This window comes from Protopterus annectens, chromosome 6.part1, assembly GCF_019279795.1.
Source record: "Protopterus annectens isolate FY-2018-M chromosome 6.part1, PAN1.0, whole genome shotgun sequence".
Taxonomy (NCBI): domain Eukaryota; kingdom Metazoa; phylum Chordata; order Ceratodontiformes; family Protopteridae; genus Protopterus; species Protopterus annectens.
The window spans coordinates 453,909,345-453,921,274 of record NC_056738.1 but is presented as its reverse complement, the minus strand read 5'-3'; the positions used below and the strand labels follow the sequence as shown (position 1 = coordinate 453,921,274).

Sequence of the window (11,930 nt, the reverse complement as noted above, 5' to 3'; positions counted from 1 at the left end):
GTTGACATATTATTCTATTTCATTAAAGCCAGGTTTGAACAAAGCCCCTAACCTGGTTATCCACATATTTTCCATGTTATTAAGTTTATTATGCCAACCTGCTTTAAAGTTCCTGTGTATTTGGATTTTGTCTATAATAAAAAATTTAAAAACAGCAGTGGGATGATTAATGGTGTGTTTATAAAGGGCATTAGACAATTGGTGGTTTCTAATAGCACTAAGGTGTTCACTAATCCTCAGTTTGATTGGCCTGGACCTCTGACCCACATAAAAAGAGGAACAGGTACATGTGGCCAAATAAATGACCCAATCCAAACTGCAATTCCCAAAGATGTTAATATTGTATACCTGTGATGTATTTTTACTTGAAAATTCCTTAGTTTTGAGGATATGTTGGCAGGCACTACAATGTCCACAAGGAAAACACCCCACCAAAGGATCACCAAATAAGGTGGTTTGGACATTAGTCACTGGTGTATATCTCTTGTAGTGAGTAAAACGAGAATGTATAGTGCGACCCCTACGGTATGAGAAGGCACATTTCTCTGGTAGTATTTCATTCAGAAGTTCATAAGATTTTAGTATGTCCCAATGTCTGTTAATAATTTTCCTGAATCTGAATGTGTTGTTTCCGAAAGTAGTTACCAACCTTATTAGCTGCACAGAATTTGATTTATCATCATGCTTCAAATGTTAATATTGTAATAAGCTAGAGCGTGCCATCTGCCTTTATGCCTACTGTTAGTACATTTCACAGGGAGTCAGTGGGGCACAGTTAACATTTGTTTTCAAATCAGGGACATCCCTGTAAATCAGTCACAGTTGCGAGGTCTGGCCTCTTACCTGTTCAAATATGGCAGTGTTTATCCTGCTCTGATAGTGTGTGTGGTTTGCAAGATGCTACTGTCACATTATTACCTACTAGCTACCGACTAGCATGGCTGTTTCTCTTCTCACAATAATGTTATACAAATCCACAAGAATTGCCAGTAAAGATACAAGAAAAGCTTTGTGTAATAGCCTTCCTATATTCCCTTTACATTCAGTCCTACTATTTCATGATATATTGCTTTCAGCACAAAGTTCTTGTATATCAGTCATGGCTTAGTGGTAAGTCATGCAGACTAGTGTTTCCTGGGTTCGAGACTGACAGAGGAATTTTATTTTGCTGCTGAGCAGACTACAGGCCTTGCCATTCAGAGTGACTAAGGCACTTTTAAGCAGTTGTAAGCGGGTTAGCGCTGGTTTGCACAGAGCTCACGCATGCCCACTGTCGCTAGCCAGCACACGCTTAGCTAAGCGCACACAAGCGCACACCCGCTTACTACTGCTTAAAAGTGCTTACTCTCACGCACACCCACGCTAATTTCTTTGAAAGAAAAGAAAATGGGGAGATAGGAAAGTGGTGAAAAAGGGGGCACAGAGAGGGTAGGACAGTAGGAAAACAAGCTCGGGATTTGCAGGAAGGATGTAGGAAAGACCCATAGCTGCCCATTTCTTTATCAGCAACAGCTGTGCATATGTCTGTAATTTGGTGTGAAATTTGAAACCTTCCACCCCCTGAGAGAGGGGTGAGGACAACAAAATATGTTGCACAGCCAATTGTAATTACCACTTCACATGTCCAGCAGACATGTCTGCAAAATGGGCAGCTATGTATGGGACGTAATTTTTTTGCGGGAACAGAGTGCCCTTTTTTTATTTTTTTTTCAGGTGAGAGTGGAATGTGAGGTACAGGAAGTAGGTATATTTGGGGAGGTAGGTAGGGGAGGTCAACAGACAAGACAAACAAGACGCATACAGGGGCGGAGTATGATACATGTGGGGGGAAACACAATTGACAGGGATGGATGTTGGGATATCGCGAGCCCATGAGCCCATAGATGGCAACAGTGGAACTGAGATCCCCACCCATGGGCAGTTGCCACTGTGCCTTCACAGCCCAGGATGGGGCTGTGCTAGAGGCTGTGTAGGATGGGCAGCAGGGACACCCGTGAGTTGTGCCACCTGAGCCTCAAGCTGGCATAGGGGTTCAAGCACAGAATGCCTGATCTCGCTACGCACCACAGACCGGACACTTTGGAGGGTGAGTGGATGGTCTCCTCCGGCCACGCTTGCAGAGGGGGGACGAGCCACATCCCCTGCAGCACTTCCACCCGAAGGTGGCACAGAGCCACCGGAGGAGGTTCCGGCCTGGGCACTAGTGCCAGGTGCACTCGCCAGCTGAGGTGGGAGAGGTGGGTCCGCTGGAACCCGCCTTCCCTGTTGTCCTATGTTTAGAAATATTTTATGACATTTTGGGTTAGTAACAAATAATACCATTCAAAATTAGTTGTAACAGCATGCATCACTATTCCCATTAACCAAACACCCATGAATTCCAAACATTGAACAGCAAGCATAACACATGCATATTTTAAACAACAGTACGCAATCCAACAGCATGCAGGGTCGATTGATGGCAACAGGCCATCAGGTTTGGATATGTGAACAGGGCACATGCAGTAACGTACGTGCAAATATGTTTGAACCAACAGGACAAATGTCCATAGGAATTAATTGTGAATACACATACCCAGTTTGTTGTGGAATGGCATTATTTGTGAATATAGGGTAGGGTGAAGAAATATTTCATTAACAACTTCAACTACCTATACATATGCTGTACATATCTAGTAGCTGCAGATATATATACCCTATAGGTCTTAGTACAGTTTCCTATATGTAACCTTAGGAATGTTGGTGATGGGACTGTTACTGCTACATTAATATACATTGCATTTTTATTCATACACATTCATATCTGGCTATGTTCAGGTACAGCATCCTGCTACATTTCATTTATATGGCTCTGGACAACTGTGGATGTTCATTATTTCATACAACCATACTATCTCCATATTGCAAGGGTACAGCAACATATTCAAATTGTGGGACAGACACATTCCAGCTTCAGTACTTTATTTCAAACATTTCACTTTTTGGTTGTGGCTGTCTCATTCATTTCATTATGTACTGACTGCAGTATACTTTATTCAGAAGTTATAACAGCTTTCTTGGTCGATTCATACCTCTTTCTCACACTCTCACTTGTTTTATTTTTACAATTCAAGATGGTACTTTATTCTAGGTGTTATTAACATGTCATACTTGATTACAACAATCCTTTCCAACAGACTCACTTGTTTCATATGGCAGATTTTCTAAGGGGATGTATTTGACACATGTCTATTGTCTTTAGCTTGTTTACCACTGATTTTCAGGCTGCAGCAGGTTATCTGATATTACACTTCAGGTGGGTAATCACTATTTCAGACTTGTTTAATTTTTATTTCTGGATTACAGGCTGCATCACTTATCTAATCATACAGTACTAGCAGAATATTTCTTCTAGTGTTATTTGAACTTTATTAATATGTAACTACAGTGAACTCTTTTACAAGCTGTCTCACTTATATTGTATAACAATTACAGAAATATAATTACTAACCTGCTTGGTGGCGCAACCGCTCCAGCCTATCACCATAGGCTCGCCAATTCACAGAACGCACACCTGCAGCTGTAATATAAATGAAGTAATATTGGAACATACATCTCCATAATATCAGTGAGGATAATTCCATACATACATAATTACATGGATACTTACTCAGTAGTGGGGCGTTGGGTATTTGCCGGCCCTCTTCGATTCAACGGTTCAGTTGGTCCTGCTTCCGTCTCTTCAGGTCCGCATGGTGGTGACGGACCTGTTCACCAGTCCTTGGTATGCCTGTGGCACTGGTGAGATCATGTGCCAACCGGTTCCACACCTCTGCCTTATATGCACCCCACAGGACCTGGCCCTGCATGAGTTGAGCCTCATGATCGTGGACTAGGAGCCAAACCATGTATTTGGACTCCTCAACACCCCACCTCTGTGCTCGGAAGCGACTACCCTCTCCTACATCTGCCATCCTGACTGCAAATAGGTTCCACAATCAGTTATGCTGTGTATTCCCGCCTATGGGGCTTATATATGCCGTTTTTCCCACACTTATCTGTGATTGGCCATTTTGGAATTGTATCAGCTTCACAAAACCTGCTTTGTCATGCTTCTATTTCCATTCGTTCCTATATATATATGCTAATACTGCATTTTTCAGTACAGCTGTCATGGCTTAGTAGTTCAGTACTTTGACTATGGTGCACGGTATCCTGGGTTCGAGCCTGGGCATTGCTTTTTTTTATTTTACTACTGTCTAGACAGGCTAGGAGGTGTGTCTGTTTAAAGGCGGCTTTCATACAGGTTGCTTAACGTTGCCCGCCAGTAAGCTGGTTGGCGCACTGCGCAGCTCCGCGCAAACGGGTTACACTGGTTAACGTGTTATTTGGCTATGAGCACGCATATTACGCTGTGAGAAATGTTGTGCAACTACGGGCACACAGTTTCAGCGTGTTAAAGCGCTGCTCAACTCCGGGCACTCATATTACACCTGTTAAACCACTGGTCACCTAAGGGCAAACATACTCAGCTTGCTAGAGCACTGCTCAGCTATGGGCACTTATAAACTATTTTATTTTTTTATTGTGTCAGATTTCTTCACAAAAACATGGCCCATTTCATTGCATTTTACTTAAATTATAATTGTATATATAGATACATATATGTCAGGGGATTGTTTCATGCTTATTTCACTAAAAATAAAAAATAATGTTGTTGGGGCTCGAACCGTGACTACCTCCTCTTTGGCCGATGTCTCTACCGCTATGCTATTGCTACTTGGCTTATTTTGCATATTTAGATCTTATATGCTTTTTCAATGACTGCTAACTGTGGCTGAGTGAAGGGCACACCCATGCAAACGAGCGCAATTACGGGCAAACATTTTTGAAATTAAAAAAAAAATAAACTGTTCATTTTTTACGTTTTACATTTCAGTTGGGTTAATAGTCTGTGGGGGCATGTGTGCTGTTGTGTTTCCTGACATTTCCGCAGACTCGCTCATGGGAGTTTCCTTTTGGGACTGTGATTCTTCTGGGGGCGTGTCCCTTTGCAGGGCTCGCCATGCGGATACGCCCCCTACATTGCTACACGGACCGTGTTAGCCTAGGGTGTGATTCAGCATGCCCTCATGAATATGCATGGCATGCTGACATCACCCCGTTTAACTGCAGCCTCCGTGTAAGACTTGCTAACTCTTACACGGAGGCTTCGTGAATCCTGCCCCACATCTGCGCTTGTTTCCCATCTTTCCTGTAACTAACCTACTGAGTAGCACTAGAAAGCCTTAAACTGATACAAACTTTCTAGTTTAGGAGAGACTTTGAAGTGATCGCAAATTTTGCAGCATTTATTGTGATTTAAAAGCTTGTTTTTTTCACATATTGTACTTATTTGACTGCCTGTACTTTTAAAAAGTTGTTTTTTGTTTAAATAATTTGTTTAACTGTTGTAGGCTACACACTAAAGTGCGATAGCCTTTTCTGATCGTTTGTAGTTGTTTAAAGCTGTTTTAAGTGTATTATTTTACTGTTTTTGCCTTATCTTTTCAAAAAAAAAACAAAAAAACAAAAAAATTCCTTGTCTCCCACCTTTCTAAGCTAGTATAGTCCAGTTTTCAGGCTAGTGCTGAATTCAGGGCTGTGATACTAGTTTCTGAGTTGCCCATACCTTACTTGGATAGAAGGAAGTTTCTCTGTTCACCTGTGAGAGAGGGGAGCTTTGAGCAACCTATCTGTCCCTGGAGGAGTGGCTCCAGCCCAGAAGTTAGTAGTTTATTGGCCATTTTGGGCTAATTTCTATCTCTTTCATTTCCCTACTATAAAAACCATGTTTGCACATTTTGCACAACGGGCAGTGCTGGTTAGCTACGGTTAAATTATTCCTGGCTCCACTAAGTCTCCTCTTCAGTTTTTCCCTTGAAACTAGTCTAACTCTCTACCTAAGCACTCAAAAAGCATCTTACAGCCCAGCACTTGCTCAGACCTAATAGCAAGCACTAATATACCCTGACACTGTTTGCCCAGCAGGGCAAGGCTCTTTATTCACCCCTCACCAACCAAGTGACTAAGCAGCTCACCCTACTATTCAGGCATGACCAAAGGGCAATTTCAGGTGCACTCTCCAGTCCAGCTGGTGAATCTGGGTATCCTGAGGCAATGTTACAACTGCCTCATGTACACAGACAACCCACTCCTCCTACCACAAAACACTAACATATGTGAGAGATGCAATTACACAGCCAAACTGGAAGCTAAGCTGTTTCCACCCAAGACTGGAACAGACAGTCAAGAGGAGAAGGTTAACACTTGCACCACAACTCCATCCGTACACAGACCTACTAAAAGAGCACTGGCAAAAAAATACACATAAATACACAAAATCATACTCGGAGACTCTAAATAAAAACCTGCAAAAGCATCAGAGACCTCCAAAGTAGACACCCAAACAACCTGCACTTCCCGTCACAAACCAGACAACACATAAAACACAAAATCAGTGTGTCGCACAATCACAGCCCTTAAGGCGAAATAACATACCTAACACACTACTAATAGGTGACTCTATAGTCAAGCACACTGACATCCCACTCACTAGGCTGAACAAGCAGAAGGTTACTGTTAGCTGCCTGTCGGAAGCCAGAATCCTCCACATAACACAAGCACTCAGGTCACTCCAGAACAAGTACAAATATGACTCTGTCATTGTTCATGTTGGTATGAATGACCTGAGACGTACCTCCCCGGACTGCATAAAAAGAGACATGGAAGAGCTCTTTGATCATGTAGCCCAGGCTGGTATGACCCTGACCCTGAGTAGCATCCTGCCCTCACCAAGAATGATACCTCAGTATAAAGAAAAAAATGATCAATTTCAACAATTGGCTAAGCTTCTGGTGTCATTCAAAGGGGATCCAGTATCTGTCAGCCTGGGAGGACATGCTCGACAAGCCGCATTGCTTCGCAAGAGACGGCTTGCACCTGTCACCCCTAGGCTTTCGAATACCGGCCAAGGCTCTTGCTGCCCCCATAGTGCCTTTTTTAGGCAAGGCTCAAAAAGTCAAACCCACCTCCATAAACAGCACAATTAACAAAAAACTGAGGGTTATGCTACTCAACGCCAGGAGTTTAAATCTCAAACTGCACCCGCTCGAAGCACTCCTCAGTATGGAGAACGTCGACATCTGTGCAGTAATTGAAACCTGGTTCAAGGCTCCAGAGAGCACCCCAGCACTACCAGGCTACAACTCATACCACATGTTTCGGCCAGCACAGAACATGGACCGAAACACAAAAGGAGGGGGTGTATCCATATTCATCAAGGATACCTACACCTCCAGGTTAGTGGAGCAACATGATACCTCTGAGATCATCCATGTGCAACTAACATCGGGCAAATCTGCAATGCAAATTGTGGCCTGCTGCAGATCACCCTCCATGACCCAGGACCACCACTCCACCTTTCTGGAGACACTGGAAAACATGAAGGTTCTACCAAAAACCCTGATATTGGACGATTTCAATTACCCTACCATTCACTGGGAAAACTACTCAAGTACAAATTCCCAGGCCCAGCACTTCCTGGAATTCATCAACTCAAACGCCCTGGATCAGCTGGTAAACTCCCCTACCAGAGGTGAAAACATATTGGACCTCCACACTGGAGGTCAACCTGTCACTGGTTAGATCAGACCATAAACTAATCACTCTGGATGTCCACACCCCACCACCACCCCCAACTAAGGAGACCACAGTAAAAATCTTTTCTAAAGCAAACTTCACCTTACTTAAGACAGAGGTGGTAAGTTTCACAGCCCCCACGCTAAAGGATAATGTTGCCCAAGATGCAGAAACCTTTACAAATGCACTCTATGAGCACCTACAAGGATGCATGGATCATGCCATCCCTAGCAAAACCAAGACTCACTCCTCTAAGAGAAGGAAACCAGTTTGGTGGACCCCTACAATAAGCAGGCTATACAATAGAAGGAGGAAACTAGTTCAGAAAAAAGGCAAATCCCAAGAAGGAAAGAAATCCTTGATCAGTATCAGTAAGAAACTGAGGTCCCTCATGAAATCATCCAAGGCTAACTTCGAAATAAAAATAGCCAAGGATTCAAAAGATAACCACAAAGCCTTCTTTAGCTATGTTAAGAATCTAAGTGGCAACTTGCAGATATGCACTGAACTAGTGCAAAATAGCACAAAATACACTGAACCTACTGATATTGCCAACATCCTGGCAGATAGATTCAGTGCAAACTTCACCCACCTCTCACCTCCAAAAGGACCCACAACAATACCGGAAAAGTATAGTGTCCCAAAAATCACAGACGCACAGGTGAAAACAGCCCTCTCAAAAGCCAAAAACACAGCATCTTTGGGACCAGATGGTATCCCAGGCTGCATCTTGCATGAACTACAGAATGAACTAACCCCCCCACCTAAACACACTGTTCAACCTCAGCCTCTCACCTCAGGCTACGTGCCCATAGAATGGCACACAGCAATGGTTATTCCTCTCCACAAAGGAGGGGCCACAACTGACCCTGGTAACTATCGCCCATAAGCCTGACTAGCCTGGTCTGCAAGGCTATCGAGCGCATCATCATGGAACTCATTAACAAAGACACTGGGAACCTTCAAACACTTGACCCAACCCAGTTCGGCTTTGTTAAGGGCAGATCATGTCTACTAAACCTGGCTGACTTCTTCGAGACAGTCACCAAGGCCATAGACGAGGGAAAGGTGGTTCACACAGCCTACCTTGACCTCGCCAAGGCTTTCCACACCATTCCCCACTCACAATTTACAGAAAAACTCACCAGCCTGAACATAAACCCCGACGTCACGAGATAGGTTACCAACTGGTTTACAGACAGAACTCACACGGTAAAAATATCGGGCTCCAGGTCTGACTCTAAACCAGTCACAAGTGGTGTCCTGCAAGGCTCGGTCCTGGGACCCCTACTGTTCAGCATATACTTCTCAGAAGTACAGGCAAACACAGGAGGACTATGGCTAACCAAGTTCACCGATGACTGCAAACTGGGAGTCATAATTGACTCTCCGGCTGACACGGACATCCTCCAAAAGGGCCTTACTGAGACAGACACCTGGTGTCAAAGCCATGGCCTCAAGCTAAATGCCAAAATATGCATAGTCATCCCGTTTGGGAAAAACAAAACACCCATGAATTACCACATAGGTGGCAGCCCCCTTAATACAGAAGAGGTAATAAGAGATCTGGGAACCCAGGTAGATAGTAATCTCTCCTTTGACAATCATATTGCCAAAGTAGTTAGTAAATCCTTCTATGTGGCCCATCTAATTACTAAAGGGTTCGCATCTAGAAAAAAAGAGGTTACAGTGCCCCTCTACTCGTCACTCATTAGACCCATCATAGAGTATAATGCCCCATTTGGGATGTACCTCACATGACACTTCCAACAGCTGGAAATACCACAAAAGTACCTCACCAAGAGGATTACTGGTCTCAAACATATGTCCTATGCAGCCCGACTGAAAAAACTCCGACTGTATTCAGTGGCATATCGCATACTCAGAGGTGATCTCTGCCTGACTTACAAAGCCATGTCCAACTCAGAACTGATGGACATGCTCCACCTAATGAAATCCAAGTACTGCGAGCCATGCGCTCTAGTGAGCTAAACCTTGCCACAACAATAAATAGAACATGCTGGAGGGATAGATTCCTGTCACAGAGACTCCCTATGCTTTGGAACAAAATTCCAAATTACATCAGGCAGAGCCCCTCACTAACACTCTTCAAGAGAAACCTTGACGAGTGGATGGGTAACAGAAAATACACCCCTGGGATCACTTCATTGGCTCTGCTTGACAGAGGCTCAGTTAATTAATCAATGGGGCGGCGAAAGCCGACACACTCTGGCTAGGCTTATAAAAGCCCTCAGGCAGCTAGCCTAGTACCTACCTATGAACCTATAAGTAGCAAAGGAAGGAATTGATAAGAGGAAGAGATGTAGTAGAAGACTGTAGGGAAGTTACCTAACAAAACTCGTGCAACCATAATTTCAGGTATCAGTGAAACACAACTAATTTTATTTATTTACATTTGTGACTGGGAGTGTCTGACTGGACGTAGGTCCATTTTCAGCAGAGGCCCGGGAAGAAAAGCTCCACAGTTAAAAATATACAGACAGTAGTTACATTGGATTTACATAGCAATTAACAATTTGATCAACATAACAAACAGTTACAGATGAAGAACACAGCATATCAGCAGACAACTCGAAACTTTATCATCTGCTAAGTACATAACAGATATTAACAATTGTTACAATAAGAAGTTCCTGCTGTATGATAAGTATTAACGCTTATGAGCATCCGAGCTTTCTATAATCAAGGTAGTTAGTGGGGTGGAAAGAAAAGTAGTGGGAGGATGGGGTGGGTGATATTACAGTGGGAGTTGCAAGGGCAACTAATCTTACAGAACTGAATAGTTTAAAACGTAAATGTCCAAGTAATGAAAAATAGTAATACTACTAATCTCACAGAACTGAATAGTTTAATACCTAGATGTCTTTAAGTAAACAAAAATTGTAATACTATACACAACAGCATAATTCTGCGCGAGAACTTCTGAATAATAGGTAAATAGCTCGATAACTGAATAGCAAGCAACGCCCATTTTACTTGATTGACATCCCTGCTTTGAACGCCCACTTAAAGGCGAACATTTTACTTTCCTTGCAGTTCTTAGTAAAAACTCATTATTGAAATGACACTAGTTGGTATGCAGACAAAAGTAAAAAAAAAAAAAAAAGAAAAAAAAATGAAAACAGATCATCACTTCCTTATGAACTACCACAACTGATTTTTGCACAGATTTAAATAATGTACTGGTTTACTGCAAGGAATTGTGTCGTGTGTTATATTCTAATTTGAATTACCGCTCCAGATAGAACCACTTTATGTCATGCTTTTAATGTCAACGTAATATTACGTAAAAAAAAACTTTTTAGTTTATCCTAACTACCGCAATCTACTCTCTGACGTGTACGTCATGACGCCATACCTAGACTTCATATATAAAAGCATAGGGTAGCCTTTGTAGGGGTGTTTAGGAAATAATCTTATTTGCTCAAACTTTATAATATATGTAAGATGTTTTAGACGTGTAACGTGTTATATAAAATCAGATTACTATTTAAGTGTCTTAATATTATTGCTTTTGGTCAACTTTTATGAAGTAATAATATTTGTCACCCCACTACACGAATTGGTCGTGACCAGAGGTTATTTATTTGGCCGAAGGAAAACATATCGGATTGCATTCCTTTAATTTAACAGCCGCGAAAGCCTTAGGTGGTACGCGGTTCCCAAGTTGAAGTTTCTGGCTATTTAAGATCCAGATCTAAATTCGGTAACTTTTATTTATGAGTTTTGCTTTTTGTTATATAATTTTGATGAAGGAAAACAATGGGACTTGGTGTGTTATTAAGCGAATATACGTTATAGCAGTTAGTTACGTTGCATGTGTTTATAAGAGTTTTTTTCTAATTTTATGTGGGGAAGCATGTAGTTGTAGGATGTAACGTTTTTGAGGAAGACATAGTGACTGTGTTTTTGGATCGTTTGGATGTATGAAAGTAACTACTGTAAAATGTTTGTGTTTTCCACTTCACTGCCCTGGAGTACAGAGATCGTGTGTTTTAAGGAGTGGTGGTGTATGGTAGAATTATTATTAATTCAATTGCATTTCTTTCTCAAAAAGGTTTGTCTTTTTGTGTTAGTAGTAACGGCTGTGTACTGTTTACGCAGGTAGTTCAGATATATTACCTGCCACATGGTTCTTTGTTGCGGAGCTGTTCATTCATAGTCCAGCTGGTATGAGATTTCTATTTAGAGGGTGTAGTGTTTTAATTAGTTTATAACAATCGTGATATTGTTGGCTTTTTAAAAACATG

At 42.2% G+C, this 11,930-nt stretch overlaps 1 protein-coding gene across 2 annotated transcripts in view; it reads left to right on the top strand.

The window, feature by feature from the left end:
• Window positions 1-11,253: 11,253 nt before the first annotated feature.
• The window catches only part of BZW1 (basic leucine zipper and W2 domains 1), a 948,791-nt gene continuing 948,114 nt past the window's right edge, over window positions 11,254-11,930 (top strand). Inside the window, exon 1 of one of the 2 annotated variants that reach the window (XM_044075876.1) lies at window positions 11,254-11,386. The gene's annotated coding sequence lies outside the window, so the exon portion shown is untranslated. The remainder of the gene's footprint in view (window positions 11,387-11,930) is intronic. The other variant, XM_044075877.1, reaches the window with a different exon arrangement.